The 23,187-nt window shown below is 39.2% G+C and overlaps 1 protein-coding gene across 1 annotated transcript in view; it reads right to left on the reverse strand.

Annotated features, from left to right (window-relative positions):
* The window catches only part of BMPR1B (bone morphogenetic protein receptor type 1B), a 251,679-nt gene that overhangs the window by 131,544 nt on the left and 96,948 nt on the right, over positions 1-23,187 (reverse strand). Inside the window, exon 3 of the mRNA XM_064711043.1 lies at positions 12,312-12,373. The gene's annotated coding sequence lies outside the window, so the exon portion shown is untranslated. The remainder of the gene's footprint in view (positions 1-12,311; positions 12,374-23,187) is intronic.

A 23,187-nucleotide genomic window follows, 5' to 3' on the forward strand; every position in this document is an offset into this window, starting at 1 on the left:
TCATAATATCTTGTGATAGAAAGGTGTTTGGGGTTATTATGTCTCCTTCCAATTAAGGAAAGATATGGAGCCCAAAGGAAAAATGTCAGATACTTAACTGGAGCCAGAAGGTTTCAAATCTCTACAAAATGCCACTGATTAGATAACACATGCCTAACTGGACAAAAGCACTTCTATCTCCTCTAAAATAAAAACGGAGACAAGAGAAGAACAGAGAGGATCAACACTAGAAAAAGAAGAGAAAGATTTAGTCACCCTGACGGAAGAGAAGCGAACTGCTCAGAAGAAGAGGCTCAAAGATTCTTCAGAGGCAGCTGAAGAATTTGGAATGAATGAATTTACTGAGAGAAAAAGAGTAACATCAATCAACTTAGAATTAACATGGGAGAACAGAGATTAAAGCATTTAATTCCCAGCCAAGAAAGAGAAGCATGCATAAAGAATGGGTCAGTTTTTCAAACCACAAGGTGTGCATGGCTGTGGGAAAGAGTGAGGCTCCTGTAGTACTGAGCAAGGATACATGATGAAGAATATTCAAGGAGAAGGAAAATTTTTTTAAGTTTTCTGGAGAAAAAAAAAAATCATTGAAGAGTTTGCAAAAGGTAAACATTAAAAAAAAATGGATTATCATATATGTGCCAGAATTCCCATTTTACAGCAACTAGAAGTATCTACTAACTTACATGGAGAAGAAAAAAGAAAGGAATTCTGCTAAAGTAGAGAAATTAAGATAGCTGCTAAAACCCAGAAATGAAACATTTGTCAAGAGGATACAGACAAGGGCAAGAGATAAATGTTGCAAGTCTCTTCTTGGAAAAAGTTAAAATAATATAAACTATATTTACCTTTCTTTATCAAAGAGAACAAATCCAGTGGATTTTATTTCAATCTTCACAACCTTCAAAGTAGTTCCATGAAAACTCATGTGTACTTACACACCAAGCAGATTCCATGTCAATCTTACTGGTCCCTTAAATTTTGATGCTGCTATTTTATCATCACAAAGCTATTCAGATTCAACAGATTGGCTTTCAAGCTAGTTAAATCACCAAAAATATTGAATATTGTTTATTATTATTAGCCTAGATTTGGCAAAAGTCAACAAGACTACACTACAAGCTACATATATCAGAATTTATATTTTTGAATTTCTACCACACATGCCTAAAATTATGTCAGGGAGGCACCAGTTCCAACGTTCAGAATCCCTGTACATGATACACTGCAGTGTAATTTACAGCAGACCTTGCACATTAAGCTTTTATAGTGGTAGCTCAGTGTTTCATTACTTTTTAAAGAGAGATTTGGATGACACTGATTTGTCCCACATACACAGACCTTACACATAACTACCCGTGTTAGTGTCTCTCTGCTGATTCAGGTCACATTTTCTGCTTCTCTCCTTGACTTTTCTCGGCCAAAGGTGCATTCATTTGCTTATATCAGACCTTCACCTTATACTTTGGCATGTCACCATATATATCAGCATTTCAGCTCCTAAGCAATGCTTCATACTCTAATTACATTGGTTTGCTTCTCCACCCTTGTGCACCAACACACTGTGCTTTAATCAAGGATTGAAAACAACCTCTCCACCCACTCAGCTAGCCAAATGCCAAAGTGTCTCCAGATTTCTTAGCTTTCTTTTGGCTGCAAAATGATCTTCCAAACACGAACGGGCAGTAAGCATCATAGCTGGCTTCTCATGTTTGCAAGCAAGTAAACAATTCTTTGGATACCTCTTCGGCTGCATAGATGTGTGCCAAGCTGCAGCAGCTCACGGCTGCTCGTAAGAACCACGCAAGATGCACCGAGCATCAAGAAGCAGATGCCTGCAAGGATGAAGCAGCAATGAAAACATTGCTGAATTCAAAGCAGAAGGATGCCTTCCTCCTCTTTGCTACAGAACACTAGGGTTTAGGTTCTTTTCAGGCCAATTTGTCACATCCTATTAGAATGCTGATTATCAAGGATATTCCCACCCTGGCACTCATTGCAGTCCTGTGGCAGCACAGCCAGAAAAATCCTAGTACTTGCTGGTGGGAAAGGAAAAATTCAGCACACAACACTTGGGAAGGACTCGGAAAAATCAGTCTGTTGGAGGGACACATGTGACATGTGTTGAGGCTAAAGGCTTTGAAGTTACTAAGTGGTATGCAAGATGAAGTGGACCAGCTCACACCAATGGAGACCAAACAAGGCACATGCCTTTCCTATGGAGGCAGAAGAGTAAGGAACACAACGTATGCCACAAAGGCAGCATCTGACAAAGCACACTTCTCCCTCACACCTTTCTTTCCTCTCTCATTTTTGGTCCATGTGTAGATTTAACACAGAAGCATGTCTTTTTTTCATGTTCAAATCCAAGTCCTCATCAGTCACTGCCTCTGAACCCAACAGGAAGAACACCAGACCAACTATTTTTCACTCTAGCGCTTAGGCACAGGCTACATTTTTCAAGCCCTGGCTTCAGCCTCGCGCTCTGGTCCAGTTCTTTGAGACGACACGACAGCTCACTCACACCTCATTCTGCAATGTGCAGAGAGAACTATTTGTTCTCTTGCTGCAGGGGCGTAAAAGCCAAACTGTCTTGGGACTCCAGGGCAGCCCGAGGCTCACCCTGCAGCTACAGCCTCCAGCAACAGCTGGCATTGGCATGGCTCAATAAAAACAGAAAAGAGGCCTAAGACAATTAAACAAATTGATGATGTTGCTACTGAACTTTGGTGCTTTAATAATACTTATTGCTTGAGAGGAGATAAATCTTTCCAAGATGGGTAAAGGCACTACAGTTATCACGCAGGGTTCAGTGCAGAGACAAGAGACTGCTCTGCATGTTACTGCCCACCACACCTGAGCAAAACACAACTAAGAGAATGTCAGCTAAAAACCAGCCCAAGTAAACAGGTTTTATATGGGGCATCTTGTGAGTGGAGGAGTGGAAAGGCAACAGCTCCACTGTTTCCAAAGTGTCCCTGTGGAAGTACTTGGGAGTACCTTGAGCCTGATAATCTCCATGCCCAAGGGCACCCACACAGCCTCCTGGCATTGCAACCCAATTCCCTTCAGCACATGTAGGACCCTCAGTGAGTCTGAAAGCAGTATTTGTCTTTATATATTGTACAAGAAAGCTGAGTACTCCTAACAGATTCTCCGCTCTCAACCCCACAGCAGAGAGGGGTTTTCTTTGACCACTATTTGATAAGTCCACTGGTACTGAATCTAGTTCCCAGAATCATTCAATAAGCTGTTTTTCTTCAATCTGTGCTAATAAAACTATACAACACTATAAACATTTTCCACAGTGGACTCCAAGATGTTTGGTGCTCTAGCTGGAAACACTGCTCCTTTTGTTTTTACATTACAGCAGATCCTTTTAGACACACTTCCCATCAAGCCACCGAATATTTTTGTCTTTTATTTTCTGCAAGGAGAGCCCTAGAGCCCTTTTGAAATTTAAGCAAGAGACTTATGACCAGCTATTGGGTGACTATTATCACTACAGATCTAAGAACATTACAAAATCAGACTCATCAGAAAAGCAGAGCAATGGCCAGGGAACAATTTTCCCTTCTGTAACTGTTCCAATACACAGGCAGATCACACCGGAAAGATCAGCATTAACAGGAGCTACAGGACCCACATCTCTCAAGTGGGGAGAAAGAAACAGACTCCACAGAGAGCAAAATTTCCTTTCCATCAAACATTTAAGCTAAAGCTGAGGAAAGGAATAAACCAACTACCCTGATAAGCTTTGTAGGTCAGTGTCTATTAATCTTATTAATTGAACATATTTTCCCTTTCTGCCCCATGATTAAAAAGTGCAGGGCAGGTAAAGCAGGAGTAGAAATATGACATATGAAATCCAGCAAAGCACCATGCCCATGCTGCTGCAGGCTTGTCTGTTGAAGGGCTGACAGAAATTCCCATGTTTCATTTAGGCAAAGTTTGCAGGGAGAGGCAATATCTTTTATTAGACCAACTGATACAGTTGGAAAAAACAGACAAGCCTCTGGGCATAGATAGCCTTTCCTGAAGGAAGATTTGTCTGTCTGAAGCATCTGTTTTTTCCAACTATATTGGTTCATCTAATAAAAGATATTACCTCTCTGGGCAAACCCTGCCCCCCTCACCAGTCTTTGAATATTGTGGCTGTGGCAGCAATACTATTACAATTACTTTAGTACTGATGGTTTGCAGTACAGACTTCTGCATTTGGTCTACCAGGCATCTACTCATTTCACAGAGAAAAGGCTACCATTTTTAAAGGCAATAGCTTATTATAGATTATCCTCACTGCCAACATGGGCCAGTGTAAAGCTGATGGTGATGAAGGCAAAAAATATCTCCACACCCAAAACCATTCCAGGTCCTGTTATTACCAATCATTTTGGGAAGTGACACTTTCACGTGTGAACTACACTCTAAAGGGTTTGTCGTGAGGATGCACATTTAAAAAGCAGAGAGAAAAACACAGAAACCAGTAAAGCCTTTCAAGCACTGTGGGCCTCAAGATAGGTCTTTGAGCCTTACATACTTTGATGTTCTGAGTCCTGGTGGAAGGGATGAAGCAGCTGTCTGACCCGCTGCATGGGCAGGCACTGCAGGCAGGAGATGCACAGACACCTGAAAGATCACATTCAGCTTACTGAGACATACTTTTTGTTCCATAGTCTGCCACTGAGCTTAGCACAAATCTAATTGAAAAGCATTCGTACTGCAAATGAGAAAAATCAGTTCTTGCCCTCAATTTAAAATACACTGGTATTTATTATAAAAAGGGCGATGTTTAGCTACTCTTCACTGCTCTCTCAGGTGAGCAGATTCAAAAAGGGTGTCAATAAGAAAGCCAAAGTTAAATAATTTTTCAGTGAATTACATTTTGTGGACATATGCTATTATCAAGACATATTCTGAGTTTTATTTCAAATACCTATGAAGCAAAATGCAAAACATTTTCCATGACTTGTCTGAAGAATGGTACAAATTTTTATTACAGATTTGTTTGCATTCAAATTACAAATGAATAATCCATATTACTGTTTGACTCAGTGGTGTAATTATAGATCAGCCACATTAATTTCAGTGGAATTTCTCTACAGTTTTGCCTTGCCACACAAGTTTGAATGGATGTGGTAATTATTATAAAATTACTTGACATTTTTTATATTGTAATAATATATATTCATACGTATCAATGACTGCAAAATTGTTTTTTCACCACAAAGTGTTTCATCTCTACAGGATGGTTGATGTTTTGCATTTTTTAAATAAAAATAACAGCTAAAAATAAATTTATTTTGTAAGCAGAATTTTTATAAGCTGATCTGGCAAACATTTATCTCTAACATATATTTAAAACCTCTTAATACATATTTATGCAAATATCAGTTACTTTCTCAAACCTTCTTTTAGGGGTAGGAAGTGGAAAAACGATTTTTTAGGAAGTTTATTTACAGAAATGAACTAACAAAACAATCCACAGCCTGATTACACACCCGAAATAGGCCAGACTAACCAGAAATGCAATAGCAGAGAACTATAATTTTGAAAACGATATGGAGGTTGAGAGAAGGGGGAGGAAGAAATTAATTTCTGCATGCTTCAAAAAAGAAAAAAAACCAGTAAGCTAAAATCTGTACACTCAGTCCCTACAGCTTTCCCCACACTGGGGAATTTTAGAGTTATGAGTAACAATTTTTCCTCAAAGCAGAAGTGGTATGATAAGAACTACAGTCTCAAAATATTTTATACATAACATGCTGTTTCTTCACTTTGCTTTATAACTGTCTGCAAAAACTACATGAAAATGAGACACAAATTTTGTTCCACTGAAAATCAGACTTTTACACTCACTGCAATGTAAACAAAAAGGAGAAGACAAAAAAATGAGCTTCAGAAATTGTCTAGCATTGGAATAAAACTGCATTTTCATTAACCATGCCACCCTGGTGTGAGCTGACCTTCAAAAGGGCTCATGTGGTTTGAAGCTGTCTTCCCATCCAGGCTGTGGTACAGCCCAGAAGCCACAGATATCAACCATTAGTTGCTCAGTACCATGTTGCATCAAATATTTGAAGGAATGACCTTCTGTAGGCATCACACATTATATATAGTCAGTGCTGGTTTAAACCTTCTGTGATTGTGAAACAGAAGATAATTTTCATGTGTTCTCACATCTGGGCTAATAATAATTTGCAATAATATTATTTATGTATTATGTGCTCTTCAAGGCTGCTTTAGGACATTAATGGAGGAGAGGTCAAGCAGTCTCTCTTGGAGTCCTTAAAAGATGAAGAAGGGCTTGTAACTGATAATTGCCAAAGGTATCAGTTATTCTGTTCATGAAAATGTTTCTCTACATGCTCTGCAGAACAGGCACCATTTGATGAACACCACAGACAGGAGCAATGCAGCCATTCCTCATCCAACTTCTCATTGCAAGGTTAGTATTGATTTTCCTGAAGCACTTTTCAATCAGCTCACAGCCACTCACCTGGTGCAGAGACCATCCCCCTGCTTCATGAAGAAGAACAGTATTAACTGCTGCTTTTTTTCCTCCAACACACAGCAGAAAACACACAGGTGACTTATTTGAAAATGGAGGAAGAAGGCACTCCAAAAGACACAGGACTGAGATAACAGCATTAATGGATGATGAGTTGTCTCATGGCCATATTACACCCTAAGACTTGTCTGGTCTCTAAGTCAGCCACAGTGTTGTGTGTTTCTATTCAGAGCCACTGAAAGGTTAGGTTTTCTTTATACCTGTTGCTTTTGTTGTGTCAAATGCAGATATTGAGGCATGAAACACACCATTTGTCATGGCTGGTTTGCACAAGTTGTCTAAAAGAAATTAAAACCCCAAGCAAGGTATTTCAGACAGCATGGAATGCAATAATCTAAAGGTCCACATCCCTCTTTGACACCTGTCAGCTGTTTACAGTATTTACAGATGAAGCAAAATAGAAAATTACCCATAACAATGAAATTGATGAATTCCTAGTTGTATGTAATACGCCAGACTCCATGTTAAGTGGCTTCTAAGCCATCCCTGAATGCCAAGATGTGCAGAGAAACAAGAAAGAAGTCTGCTTGATCTGAACTGGAAAGAACTTTAAAACCTCTATGCACAGTCTGCATAAGAATATTAGGGAAAAAAATACAGTAAAATTCTTCATGCAAATTGCCATCTGGGCCAGGAAGCTGAGCACAGTACTGTTTTCATCATCTTTAATGATGCACAGTTTAGTTCAGGAGGAGGGGGGAAGGAAATGGGACCAACCTTTGACCAGTATGACAGCAGCATAAGTAATCCCTTATTGCATTATGAAATGATTCATACAAGGAGACCTGTTACATTACTGGCCTGTTAACAGTATCACAGCTCCTTACTTGGACTTTTTTTCATTTTGTTTTACATCAGACAAGCCTATTGCTGTCATTTGTAAAGAACAGAATAACTGCTACAGTTTTAATATCAAACACAGGAAAAAAATACACAGCAGCTGTTCATATTTTCTAGGAAGTCTGTTATAATAATGATGTCATGGAAAAAGGCTGGAATCTATTAAAATGGATCAGACAGGCAAGCCATTCAAAGCCTCTAAACAATATGCATACACAAGCTGCACTATGTACCTTACATTAAAATACAAACACACAAATAGGGGAGTTCCTTGAAAATATTATTGAGATCAGGCAATTAAGGTAATTTCATAGATTTACTTCAATAAATTCAGTTTACTACTAGAACTACCCAATAAAGCAAAATACAAAAGCTACAACCAGCTCACTGTCAATTAAGCTCACTTTCACCTATAAAAGCATTTAAATCTATTTTTAAATCAGTGGCTCAAGCTACATAGGAACAAAGAGGCTCTCCCAGCAAAAAACCAGCAGTGAATAGTTTGGAAACTAATAATCCAATTTAGCTTGTGTTTTTCCAGACTCCACCAAGTCAACTATGTATGACATCAAATTTTGAAGATTCTGGGTTACACTGATGAGTTCACAAGTAAAGGGCATATATTACAGATGAAGCATTATAAATCTGAGATCAAGTTAAAAAGAAATTCTTAAATATCATCCTTTTCAAACCATCAAATAGATTTTGTACTTGCTAATTAAAAATACCACACACAAAAACCCAAAATCATTCCATCAGGTGATCTGAAGAGATCTGTTTGATGACAGCCCTGGTCAGTTTTGCATAAGTAAGCTCTACTGCACCCATTACACTCCATATTCAGCTACACTCAACATTACAACTACAGCTGTCTATTAAAAAAAAAAAAATCAAAACTTACTATCAGGACTCCAGTCCAAAATTCAAACTGCTAAGCAGAATTAAAACCCCAGAAAACAATGACCCAAACTTCACAGACACTTCCACGCTGAGGCCATTAAACACCTCCTCCTGCACATGGGTGTGCATGAACAAATTTGAGTTCACACAAGTCTGACTGCCAAACCTGATCCCCACTATCCTGCTCACATTTCCAGTCCCACTAAAAGGCAGAGGTTATGCTTGCACTAAAAGCAATAGGTTAAGCACACAAGTGTCTCTGAGCACTTCTCTAAAGACTCAAAATATTTGAGCCAAGGCACAATAAGATGAGTCTGAATGCCTTATCTTAGACACCTTACAGTGTTCATAAATTTTCACTTTAAGCTGTTATTGCATATAATAAAATAGCATTAACATTTCACATGAACATTCAGAGCAGCTTATAAACTATTCAGTGATTAATGTCCTTGTCTCATGTTTTCAATTTTCATTGCTAGTGGAGGTCATATGTTATGATGTCAGCTTGAATCTAGATTTCCATTTTAAGCAAATTTAATTTAAATTATGATCCTAAGGCATATGGTAATAGACACTTAAAAGTTCCATACTGAGTAAATTTATTCACTCTGCTAATAGGATAGATTTCACATTATGGTGCCACTTATTCATCAAACAAACACAGTTTGGGTGGATGGTCCCAGACAGCAAAGATGCCATAGGTTGAATGTGCAGGAGCAGAACTCCTTTATACCAAAATTTAACAGCACAATTGCCAACCTTGAGTGCAGGAGTTTGCAAGACTCAGCCAATAATAGGAAATTAATCAAATCCCCAGAGCATGATGTAAATTGAATCTGCCAAAAGGATTCAGAAGGAGGAAGAACAGAAGTCTTAAAAGATATCTGAGCTGGAGGAAGGCTTGGGGCATATTTTCCTTAGGAACTAGTGGGATGGAAATGCTTCTTGGGGGCCTCTCACTAGTAAGACACTCATCCCTTTATTCTACCATGCTCATCAGACTGGAGAATTCCTCACTAAATTGCGAAGAGAAGTTTTATGAGACAGCTGAGATCAGAGGAGAGTAGGTGGCCAGTGAAAGGACTGCTCTTCTCTCCTCTGTCCATCCCACCCTTGCCCTCCTATTTCCTCTGGACTGTCGCTGCCTTTTTCATGACCCCATCTGTGACACCACCTTACACAACTAAACCACTTGAGAGCAACCTCTGTCTTCTTTCTCCCTGGTTCCTGCTCTCCAAAAGAAATAGTTCTCAGGTGGTTGTGCTCCCTAAGACAATTCACTATGGGCCCAAGTAACAGCCAGCTCAATCACCTGACTGGTTTCAAGCCCAAGGTATAGAGCAAGATTTTTCTGTATACTGCCATCCCTTTTCTCATGTGCATTGGTTCCATGCGAAACATTAACAAAAATTATTTCAGATTAAGTTATTAGGTTTGATGTTATGGCTTATTAATAATATTATTTCTTCTTTCCATGGAAGAAATATTCATGGAATAACAGTAAGTAAGTGAAAGTCCTTCTCGAAGTAAAACCAAGCCCAAATGGGTTTGTCAGGTATGCAATGCAAGAAGCACCAGAATTATTATTGCTTTTTTCTATCACTCTTTTTCCCCAGTAATAAATGGTAGTGAAAGTATACAAATTAAATATTTCTATACAGCCTTTGAATTACAACAATTTCTTATATTGGTAAAGCAGTGGCAGAAACGATGAGCACAACCCACTGAAATTACTTCATTCATGACATAAGGAAGGATATTCAGAATTCAGGTAGTCACTAAAATGTCAGAGCTCATTTTGAATTGGTCAAGTGTTTAAAAATTACTGCTAATAGAGTGGGCAATCTTCAGTAGCATTTTACAGCCAGATGCTTATAACGCAGCATATGCCAGATCAAATGCTTTGTATTACACAAGTATAATTCTAAAAGCAAGGACTAGTGCAGGAACTACATGGTGAAAGCATGGACCTACTCATGGGGTTTTCTATGTTTAATTTACTAAGGCAATTTTTTTTTCCCCCAAAAATGACTGAATGGATCAGGAACATCATATAATCTGTCCAAGGTATTGCCTTCTCCAGGGAGGCATTTTAAGCACAGAGTAATCAAAACCCTTCAAAAGGTCTTTAGTGTGAAGCAATAAAGCCACTTTCATTTATGCAGATGTACAACCAAAAGCCATGTATACATCCACACAATTAAATTGGTTCTATTATTATCTTTGTACTCATTTCAGATTCAAGCTGATAAACTAACTAGGATACTGTAGAAGCAGGAATAGCATCATGTAGTTAAATATGGTAAATAGGTTACTAACCTTAAAATGTCTCAAAACCCAGCATTTTTAAAAAATTCTTTGTTAAAGGAAATATTTCGAGACTCAGCTTAAAACATGCTTGAACAGCTAATAATAAAAATATTCATTTTCTGCAAGAATGGGAGCAAAGATTTGGGACAAAACACAGAAAATTAACAGCATTTTAACAGTCTTAAGAATCCTTATATACCATGTTCCTATATAAATAAAGATTAACAGATAAAAGATTATACTTAGTTCATTTGTTTTGTATATAATGTTTGGAATATATAGCTTTTTATTTTTTAATACCTCCATGCAACTTACTGGCATTTCAAGGTTAGCACATCCATTTTTATAAGAAAAGGCTACAACTTTATTTTAAACTTAACAGGCATTCATTCTTTTTCCTTTCAAAATCTAGGTATAAGTAACAAAGCACCAGAGTCTTATAAATTTTCTGACACCAAATGGAAATTAAGTCGTGAAATTGCTCTAGGAAAAGTTCCAAGAATGTAAACCCAAAGGAACTTCAATACCATTTCTCAACTTCAGGCTCTTTACAATACTGAGGCAAGGTAACAGAATATGGTGCAGTCAGGAAGCGCTATCTGTGTATGGAAAAATGTTTAATTCTCCAATTTCAGCAACTTCCTGTATTGTGTTTATAAGCTCTATGATGAAATAAATGTATACAAAAAGGAAGAAACTGAAAGGATGGCAAGGGTTCTGTAAATTAAATAGCTCACAACCTTCTCAGTGGCCTGGAAAAGTGGATTGACAGTTCATAACTTAAAACACATCATAGGTTTTGATCTATCAAATTTCTGTGTTTCTTCATCCTTTATTGGGGGGGGGGGGTGTCAAGTGAATTGCTCACCTGCATTGTCTCAGTCTGATTAGAAGTAAAAAATATAGAATTCCCCCCATTATAAGGTAAAAGGGGATAAAGGGTAAAAGGGATAAGGTAAAACTGCTCACATTTTCTTTTTACATCAGCTCTGACTATAAGGCTTTCCAACACCATCTCCAGCAAAGTGGGAGTTTTCCTCTTATGAACTGAGTAATTATTTAATCTTTCAACAATCCTCCTGAAAAGACTCAAATCCTTGTTTCTTAAGCACCAGGCAGGAGTTTTAGCAGATTGTTTAAACAAAGAGCTGATGACTTTTTGTTCTGCAGATCTACTTCTTGTTTACCCCAGGGGAGACATCAGTCAAAGAATGACAACTTAACTTGCCAGGCATGCTATTATTTAGCAATAACCCCAAGGGGACTAGGGACATTTCCTGCACATGAGGTTTAGGTCTCCCAATGGGTATCTGAAAATATGAGATAGGCAATGACAAGCAGCCCACACCAGAGCTGTGCTGCCAGCACCTGGTGTCTGTGTGCCCATTACCTCCAGCCACTTTCTCAACCGGCTCCCATTTTTCTGTCAGAAGACAATTCTTTACAAATCCCTTCCTGACAGACATCCAAGATACTAAGCATTGAAAATACTAACATCATTCACACTTGACATCTGTCTTTCAGACATCTCTCTTTCTCAAATATCCTGTTTGTATCACTGTGAGAATCGCAAGTGATTTTTTGTCAGCTTTTGAAAGTGTAGTTCAAGAAGAGTGAATGCTACTGTGTTTACTTTATCACGGTGGTTATGAACAACAATGGTCTTTATAAAATTAGTTAACTCAGTTCTTACCTGTCAAACTCTTAATTTTCAAGAAGTATTCTTGCCTCACAGTTTAAGTAAGATGATATAATCTACAACAGTGCAGAAAAATATACCATTACATATGATATTGTACACTTAACATTAGTATTAGAGTTCAGTCACACTTGAGCAAACTGACAGATAAATTTCTATTTTCATGGTGTGGCATATATTTTATGTGGCAAATATCAAGCAGCAATTGTACAATATTGCCTATACTTACTAATAAAAACTACCTTTTTCCTTTCCCAGTGTTCCTGCTCAAACATGAAGATGTAAGAGTTTTATCTACCTCCATGCACTACTCATAACACTCATGCTGTGGTTAGATAGATTAAATAATTAAGGTCCTGCTGACACAGTATTTCTTGTCACTAAACACCCCAATCAATTGAATTAGGTGCTTTAGGAAAAGGTGCATGACTGGGCTGAGATGCACTCAACTCCCATCAACTTCTAATGAGCTCTTCAGTAAAAACATGCAAAAAAACCCCCATACTCCCTACAAGTATGGATCTGATTACATCCCAGTGAAGCCTAATTATAAATTAACACCCTGAACTGCAGCTAAACAAAATACCGTGGGCCTGAGTTTCTACTGACCAAAAAAGGCTCCCTGTCCAAAAAGCAGCAGCCACAGTGCAAAAACATTCCAGCCAAGACAGCTCACTTTTGTGTGTGCCATTTCCCACTAGGGGCAGAAGCTATGGACTCTAACCTTTCATACAAGTTGCTGAAAATGCCACAGGCATCACAGCCAGTTACATCTACTGTTTTTTTAATTTGCATCTAGTGCCAGACTTGTGCCAAGTTTTTCATTTATTGTTCACGAAGGGCTCTTTGCTGACTTGACTTTACAGAGAGACTGACAGAGTCAAATCAAGATGTTTTGTTATAAGAAACAGCTGATGTGAACATCTGCAGAACCCAAATAAGTTTTTCTTTCCTGGTTTGGGGTTTTGTTTTGTTGCTGTTTTGTTTTTCTTCTTCAACTAACCTACCTAGGACCAGTGTAAGTTGCCTCTGCTCTAGGAGAACTTTCTGGCATAACCATCACAAAAAATTAACGCCTAGCCTACCTAAACAGCACAGCCCTGAGCCAAAAGCCAGCAAAAGAGAACAGCAGCAACATTATTCCACTCCTCAAATATCTGAAGGCCACAGTGTTGAGCCTTTGTTCTCTGTGCTGGTTCTCCAAGCTAGACAGGCAACCACAAGCCTCAAATTACACTTCATTGATCCAGGGCAACGGGGGTGGTGTTCAGTTTCAGTTCTGCAACCTGCATGTTGACCTGCCTGTTTGTTGGCCTAAACAATGAGATTTCAGGAAATGAGGCGTTTGCACTTTGTCCAAGTCTTGTTTTCAGAGAGGGGGATCTCTGCCTCAGAGGCCTAGGTTGGTGTGGAAGGAAAGCATAACATCTGGACCCAGGCTCTTGGACTGCATTCCTTCCCTGAGAGAGTCTCCACTTCAAATTCAATATGACCAAAATAAACACAAACCTAGAAATGGGAGGTGGTCTCAACTAGCTCAAATTCTTTTAGCATAATGTTTTTGTTACCTATGGTAAAAGTGGAAGATATATTTAGAAAGAAGACAGGGAGATTACAATCGTTTGTTCAGTAATATTTTAGAAACATATATTCCCACATTTGGAAGATTTCATACAGTCCATCAATACAAAACCAAATCCTAACCATTTGCAATAAAAAATATATAGCTTATGGAAATTTGAAAAATTCACATAACATGACATTAATAATATCCACAGTAATGGAGTGCCAGCAGTTAAATGTAGAAATAACTTATATGATATAAAAAAAATTTTCAGTTTCTCTATAAAATAACTAAAACTTTCCATGCAAACTTCCCATTAAACTAAATGACAGTATAAAGTTGCTCAAATGTGCAATGAAAGAATTCCAATTTGAGACTCAAGCAAAGACCTTTGTTTCTTTCTTTCTTTCATGCCATGAGAACAATTCCAAAAAGATGTTTTTAAATGACCTATCTTAACCCCCCACCCACCACCTAAAAAACCCCATACAATAGGAATAAATGCCACACAAGGCATTTTCAAGAAACAATGTTCACTTCTCTCCTGAAAGTAAGAAACACTATCTTATTGTGCTCATGCATGGCAAACAGAAGCCTAGAGTTTCAGTTACTTGCTTGCAGCCATAAAAGAATTGTAATCTGGTGTCTAACTCAATCTGCTGCAGAACTTTTGTATCCGCTTATCTTCCTTTTAAAGTCTACATAACTTCAAAGTACTGTTGGACTGAAGCCTTGCCTTATGCCTCCAAGCAACATATTATTATTTATTCTGGCTAATTGATTTGTCTGATTCCTTGACCACATTCAGAAGGCACCTTCTGTTTGGAAAGAAAATCTAGCACTTATGAACTTCAGGTTGAGGATACCCACCAGAGCCAAGCAAAGACTTTTTTTTTAAACAGCCTAACACACTTTTTTTGTGTGGTTTTGTTTGTTTTAACAAAGACCTTGTTGGCTTTTCTCTTGATTTTGCTTTAATTTAGATAAAACATTTATGAAATTCATGCTCATAACCCAGCAGCCACTTCTTGGCAATTTGAAGCTATTTTTATTCAGCAGCACCTGAAAAAATGCCTATGTGGCAAAACTTCATGCAAGTGCTCCATTGCTATAAACCAGGATCCTGAAAAGGCCAAAAAGAACAAAATCCCATCACATTACTTTACTTATTGTCTATCTCAAACACAGAGGAGGACTCTGCACAACAAAAAACACTGTTGCAAGCTCAGTTCAGAAATTTTTCTTGCTCAGAGTACCTGAGTTAACCTGCAGTAATTTACTGCAGAGATCCAGCTGTATGTCTCACTAGCAATAGACGGACCGTGCAGAATAAGTTTCCTTTCCCATTCTTAGGTACCAGATAGTCTTTTATTGTACAATAATGTCTTGGCTTCATTTTTCCTTGTACTTCACAGCACAAGAAAGAGAGACATAAAAAAACCAGAACAAACAGAAACCCAGCTGAGACAGTTCCTTCAAAACTAGCAGCACGAAATATTAAGTTTCACCTTCTTATCTAGAATATGTAAATGTTTCAGATTCTGATCTCAGGCTGACTTCCACCGACAAGAGCATTGTGGCTGCCTGGGGAGCTGTCGCTGCCCATCTGCTTTACACTGATACAAGGCTGCCATCAGATCTGGGTCATCTCACCTTGGAGTTTGCCACACACATAAATTAAGGGATCACACACAAATGTGGTTGTGCTAACTGCAATATAATTTACTGGCAGAAAATATTTTTTGACATTTCCCACCCACTAGCTTGAAAACAGTGATTTATCTACATAATTAAAGAGGAATTTCTTTAGATTTGCTCTTTCCACTATGTTTACCCACATGTCTATGGAAAATAGAAAAAATATACCCATAGTATATAAAATATAAAATACCGGAGAATTTTAATAGCTAATAAGATATTAAAATGCAGAGAATATATTTTCTGCTATTCAAATATTACAAATATGTGCACCTAACACTATACAATCACAGAACATTTTGAGTAAGAAGGGACCTTTTAAAGGTCATTTAGTCCCACCTCTCTGCATTGAAAGCTTTATAGCAGTCACATGAATGTGCACTGCTTAATAATCACTTTGGTGGGTTCCTACATGTGAAATATTTGTGAAATGCCTGTGCACATCCTCCCGGATGACAGAAGGATTTAAAACAGCAGCCACCAGAAAATGCATGAAGAGTGTGATGTGCCAAACTGCTGCTTGCTGGTAGCCCCTGCACTACTTGTAATCACAAGTCACTGGTACGCTGGGCACACTGGCAGGGAGCTGTGCTCTCTTCACTCAAATCTAGCAAGTCCCAGTGGAAAGAACAACTCAGTGTTCCAGCAACTCAACATGGAGTGCTGACTTTGAATAAACTTTAATGAGGTGTTCATGGCCGAGAAATAACAGCGGGGGATCCCTGAAAGTTTCAGACTTATTGGCAGATGTCTTTCTATGTCCGAAATAAAACAAAAATGCAAAACCCAACCCTTGTTGTTCTGAATGCATAACAAGTCACATTACAGAACTCCAAAGCTGCACCTCAACCAAAACATTATATGCTAACCATAGTTGCAATACAAAAAGCATGAAGAAAAGACAGAACATGGACTCATGCTTGAATGGCACATTCCATCTTATGCTCACAAATCCAAGTCACTGCAAACATCAGCTCATCTGCATGTACCCAACTCAGGTACATTTCCTGTGTCCTCTGCCATTGTTTTCTCAGTCACAACAAACACAAAAGAAATAAAGTATTGCATATGGAGCCAATCTTTCTGTTCAATTTACAGAATCAGTATTCTCTCTCATCTCTCTTTTTTTAAGTTAGATTTACAGCACAGAATGTGGCAAAACCAGCAAATGATGAGCTGGTGGAAGCAAGAGACACCTCCCATGTGGGTCCCTGTTTTAAAGGACACATAACTGAGTGACTCAGCATAGATTTACTCTGTGTAGATCTTAACTAGACAACAGTCAACCAGTTGGATGAGCAACATGTCCTTACTTTTCAGCATCTTAGAGAAACTTGGCTACAAGAAAACACAGTTTTTATGAAGCTAATGTGTTTAATAGCCACTAAATTAAAGGGAAGATTATTAGAATGGTCTTTATTAAACATCAGCTGAGACAATGAATGCTGCCACTCAAAGATCAGCATGAACTTAAGTTACACTTCTGCTGTCTCTGACAAATGTGTTCGGCAAAATTTTGCAGTTTTGTGCCCCTCGGTGCCATCTGATTACATTAATAATGGGAACTATCAGGGTTTTGGATCAAATCTCTCATGGGGACAAAAATGCAATAGCCCCCAACTCATAGCCAGAATTCCCTCATTTGAGAAGTCATTTTGCTTGCTCTGAGCACAGCCATGGTGAGGCTTCCTAGGAGGGACAGGAGGTTTTCAGGCTCTTGTGGCTGTGTCCATGTACCCCAGGTGACAAAGTACTGGCTTGTTTCCATGTGTATTTCCTGTGTTAAACTTGTACAGAGGAGCAAACCCAGGGGAGACAAAGCAGCAGGGAAAGCAACAGTTTGGTTTCTCCCTCCAAAAGAGAGGCAGATTTTCAGACAGAGCACTGGCTGCAAAGCCAAGCTTCGTATTACAAGTGAGGAAACTGCTTCCTGGTGTTTGATCTGCCCACTTTAGTAAAAGAGCACTTGCTAAATGCGGCATCAAAGGCATTCTAATTGTCATCATTACTTCCACCTGTCCCCTGAAATACAACTCCAAATACCATCTAAAACCTCAGCCTCACAGTGGCAATGGTGTGTGCTTCTAGTCTAATGCCATAACATGAGCAGTCTCGGTCACATTTTGGGGATTATTCTGCATGAGACACTGCTCTGACGTAGAAGTAAAATGTTGGCACCTTGTCCCTTAAGTAATACATTTGCTCTCTATGACCTATCAATATCAGCTGTTCAAACTTCCTATTCAAAGAGGAATTTTTACAAGACTATTTTTGAGGAGTTAGGCTTTGTTTTTAACAGAGTAACAAACTCTTCATAGAAAATGAATGTCTATAATCATTGTTGCTCCTACTGAATAAAATCAGACCAATAAGTGAACAGCCAAGCAAAAACAATGCAGTGAAAGTGAAACTGACTGGAAAATCATAATACAGCCATATCATCATAAAACTTTTACCAACTGTTCAAATAACTTCTGAAGTTAATTACTCTAAAACTTAAATAGAAATACAGTAATGTATCTAATTGCATACATTTTTCCTTCCATAAATCTCCATCTCTAGTAAAGCCTGTAAATTACCTGCACCATTAAACCTCAGCAAGCCTGGCAGCGAACATAAAATTTGACTGTCTACACATCAAAACTCATGACAAAAAACCCCCATAACAATCTGAAGCAATTAATATAAACTGTTTCAAATAAACTTCTGAATCTGAAAATAGGCAGGATCAAACTTACTTGAAAATGCCTGAATCTTTATATCCTGGCTACTTCCAGAAGAACACATTCCAGTTTCTCAAGCCAGGCGACCAAGAGGCTCCCAGGGCAGCCTGGGAAGACTGGTGGAGCTGCTCTGCTTGCAGGGATTTCTCAGGGGAGCAAGCTGCATGTGAACTGCCAGCTAAACTCTGAGTGGGCAGCACATCACGCACTACAGGGAAGGAGGTGACTAACTGGTAGAGGACATGAGAGCCTTTCAAAGAGAGGGAAAATGCATGGCAGATGAACATCTCTTCAACTCCCTTATTCCGCTTTCACATCGATGGAAAATATCAAACGAACAAGGCAGTGCAATATATCACAAGGAAATTGTAACATGCATTTCCCTGTCAAAATAAGGCCACATTTTATTTCTGTGATACACCACACCAATAACACATTAGTCAACATGCAAAATCCTAACAATAATAATTCAAAAATAACACAAGCCACATGTTGGCTGGTGTTCCCTGTAGTCTCTGCGTAAAAAATAAGTCAGAAAACATGGAGACGTGCAAAGCTGCAAGATTTCAGGCTCCAGCCATATTCATACACGGACTTCATGAGAACCTGGAGCCAATGGTTTTGCAATCCAACCATGGAGCAGCCTTTTACATCCTACTCTCTGGGCTCTTGCCTAAGTATAACAATCTTGAAAAACGTGGCTACTGACACCCTTCTTTATGACTCACTGAAGTGTTTTGAGCCTAGGAAGTCACATCTGGAAGTGCACTATGACATGTTGTTCTGGTCTAGGCAACGAGCAGTAACCAAAAGCAGAGACCATTGCAGACCAGTTTGGGACAGGCAAACTCCTCAAAACACAGCATTATGTCTAAATCAAACCACTGAGTCCTGCCTGGCTTTTCCTACTTTTCTCCATTTGAAAGGATCCACGTGCATTGTAGCCCTGTTCTTAATTTCAACCCTTCCCATTCAATGCTGACTTATTTTCTGTGTTTTTCTCCCTCCAAGTATTAACCACAACAATGTGAAGTAGAAAATCCTTATGAAATAGAAATACAACATTGTGAGCATCAAACAACTGTGAACACTTCCTTCCTTCTAATTACACTGAAAAGAATTTATCTTGGCAGAGTCTTCAAAACTCCACTATTAATTTTCAAATATTCTTTAGTGATGAAGCCTGTTTAGATCTAGAATTGTTTCTACTTGACTTCTCCCATCTCCCTGAGACTTTTCATCTTCAGATCTAAGTTAACCAGAGCAGCAAACTCCTCCTTTAAGAAGTTTCTCTCGGATGTTCCTTACTTGCATACAATCTGTAAGGTGTGTTTTTTCCTTTAAAAAAAGCCAGAGAATGATGTTATAATAAAAGCTTATCTAGTGTTTGTTTCTTCAGTGCTCTACTCTTTAACTCTGGCTTACTAAAGAGATAAATTTTAACTCTGTGTTTCTTGAGAGTAATTATAATAAAATAATTTGCATCTATATATCCTTTTTATTTCCCAATTTTAACATTTAGCCTCCTGAACAAAAATACATATTATTCAGTTCCCATCACTGCTAAAGTGCCTGTTGTTGTACAACCTTCTACCACTTTTAAAATTACTGTGCAATACCATGCTGAGGCTTTACACTCTTGTTTTCCCCTTGCACTGAAATCACACAGAAAAACAGACACAGATGCATTATGTGTCAATATGTGCCCCTTAAAAGTTTTCTTCTAAGTGGCAACATTTGAGTGGGACACCCTTGCCCTTATATCCACATTAAAATGAGCTGGATTCGTCCTGAGGCCACCAGAGGTCACTTTGCACTTCAACAGCATCCTGCAAGCACCTGGGACAAAACTTGGGATATAAATTGTCTCTGCAGGTAGGGACAGTGGAATTAACCCTTCCAGCACCCTGCCTCTGTGCTGCCATCACATGCTACAGCCTGCAGCATCTACCAGGGTCTTTAATATAATTGCATAAAGGTGCTTAGCACATTATCCTAGATCTAATTATTCAGGAGCACTCATGAGTATAGGAGATCTCTTCAGCAGTGCTCATATACAAGCTGATGCATAAACAATGATTTTCAAATTTCTCCACAAAGTATTGAGATTCAGGGCTTTTTAGCAACTTTGCAAAACTGAAAGCAAGAAAAAAAAGTTATGCCAGGATTCCTAAAAGGAAACAGAAACGACCTTGATGCTGGAGCGCTTGTTTTCAGTTTTAGGGCCCACATAGAAGTCCTTTACACAGGCACTGAGTAGGTACAGAGGGGGATTAGACCTTGGCATTAGATTAGAACCCATTTTTCCTTCGAAGGAGGCACTTCTGGAACAAGAGCTGGTAGCACTTTGCAGAGCTCCCTGCTGCATCCAGGAAGGAAGTCATATCTAATTAAACTAGACAGAACAGATGTATCATCGTTTTAGCTGGAGAAGCCAGTGAGGGAGCTCGGCTAGCACAGGGACAGCCAACTGCAGCTTCCCAGCTCCCCAGCAGCCTGTAAAGCTGCTACTGGGGGGCCTTGGCATTGTATTCAAAGCCACTTTTAAGAGCCAATATGGTAAGCTGTGCAAGATATGATGTACAGGGAGCCCCATAAAATCCTTTAATGGAAACAGCAGGCTTGTGTTGGAAAAGGTTTCAAGGAGATTTGTACACCAGCATAAAGATTTCTGCTGCCATAAAACGCCAGTACACAGGCTCCCATAGCCCTAGACCTCACAAAACCTTTGGGATGTTGTTTTCTGTAAAAAAGTGTGCATCATCATCATAGAACAAACATTGATATGATGATGACAGAACACTTTTTTCTCTGATGCTCTGCTGTGTCAACCCATGAGAGGCAAGGTGAAATGGTTAGCCAGCTAAAAGCCCAGCAGGGAGAGAGGACTGCTGAGCAAGCTGCCTGTGCCTGAATCTTATAGGGACACGTTAGCGGCTGGGGCAGTACCATTTAATGCCCCTGTGATTGTTGTGGTTCGTGTTTATTTCATTAAGTTATTGTTAAATGGTTCATTCTGTTATCTCCCCACGTTTTCCCCAAGTTGGTTTTTCCCTAAATTGTACTCTCCCTTAAAGCTGTACCTCAACCTACTCCTCTCCCTTCGTTCTAGTCCCTTCCCTGTCTATCAAGGCGACCCTGGCCTTCTTTCCCTGCCTGTCAGGGCAACCCCACCCCTTTTTCCTGAATATTCCCTGCCACTCACCCTCTGGGCCAATCACTGATTGAAACACCCACTTGGAAATCCCCTAATCCACGATGCCCCATTGGCCCATGTGACCTCTTCCCTCTCCTCCCCCTATCCTGATTGGTCACACGGTGTTGATGCAATGCCCTAGCTCCACCCTTGCAGTTTTCCTATTGGTTGATTTTCCTGTATCTGCCCCCTGGTTTATTACTGTACTTAACCCTGTGTATTGCGGTGTTTGGGGTTATTTTTTCGTTTTTCCTTCACGTGGTATAGGCTTTCTCTAAGGAACTTCAAGACAAAAGAATCTTTTCCTTTGTCTTTCGCCTGGTCCCTGCTGTGGTTGTAGCAGTGTGCCCTGTAGAGCTTGCTGCTCTTCAGGTTCAGCTATGAGCAAACCCCAGTCCCCAGCTGTTCCCTGCTCCTGTTGTGGCTGCTGTGGCTACTAGAGTGTCCAGAGTTAGCCCACATTCCACTGGGTTACAGCATGTGGTAAGTTATTCTCAGATAAAGCACTAAAAGCACTTAAAATTTCAACTCAGTCTAGGTGGAAGGCAGTCCAAAGCCATCCTGAGGAGGAGCGTAACGCTGAGAGTCTTTCTTCTTTTTTCTATTAGAAAAAAATGCAATAATTCTTTTCTTTAAGCAAAATCTTTGCAGATTTCTGCCAGTGTTACCTGCAGTGTCAAGTATTTGCTATTCCCAAAACAAGGGGAGGGCAGGACGCCCATTCTAAAAGAGCACTTAGGAAGTATGAATGGGGATGAATGCAGCAGCTCTGCCTGTGGCTATCAAGCACTCTGACTCTTAACTTTGCTCCTGTGCTGCCGGGCCTCTGATGTGGGATGCAGCTGCTCTGCCATACAGGGATGTGCTAGTCAGCTACACTGGATAATCGAGGTACCAGTCTGGAAAAGAGGGTGCAGGACCTCAAGGAAGACCAAGGAATTTCTGCTTCAAGGAGCCTCATTAGGAAACAGAGATTCCATGGATATGTAGGCCTCTGCTTATGACGTTTTATCTACCACATCATCCAAAATTTCCTTACAAATCTTACCAGCACAGCATCACTGGCAGAACATGACTATCAAGGGAATACATTTTTTGCCTGTTTACTGAAATTCTTCCCAGCTTCTCCAAACTACTCAAAGCCACCACAACCACCAGAGGAAAACACAGCAGTGGCTCTAAGTGAGTTAAGAGAAGAACACCACTAGAAATAAGTTCTTAGACACTGCATCTGGAAAACCTCTGATGCTTCGCATCAAAATAGGAACAACAATTTAAGTATTCGAAGGGGTGATCTTAGAAATTGCAAGCATTAAAAACTAGAATAGGGACCTACACCTGTATATTTATCTTAGTTTTTAAAAATTATGTGAAATCTGGACCATCGGGAACATTGTTTGAAGTATTTTTGATATTCACATACAGTAAATTGTAATTTCACTCCTGCTTTGAAGAATTAAAAGCACTAATGTGGTCATTAGGGGATCTCATCTGTTCAAAGCTAGAAACAGTCAGAATCCAGGGAGGGAGTGAAGGAGGGTGTGGAGAGGAAAAAACTAATACAATTACTTTTTCTTGATATTTGTTTTGTGCATAAGGACTGATGCATTTTTCACCCAAACTACAATTTCCCATTAGAAAAAGAAGAAGAGTCTTCAGAAGACAGTGAACAACTTTTTCATGACTGAG

This window comes from Zonotrichia leucophrys, chromosome 4, assembly GCF_028769735.1.
Source record: "Zonotrichia leucophrys gambelii isolate GWCS_2022_RI chromosome 4, RI_Zleu_2.0, whole genome shotgun sequence".
In the NCBI taxonomy this organism is placed as follows: domain Eukaryota; kingdom Metazoa; phylum Chordata; class Aves; order Passeriformes; family Passerellidae; genus Zonotrichia; species Zonotrichia leucophrys.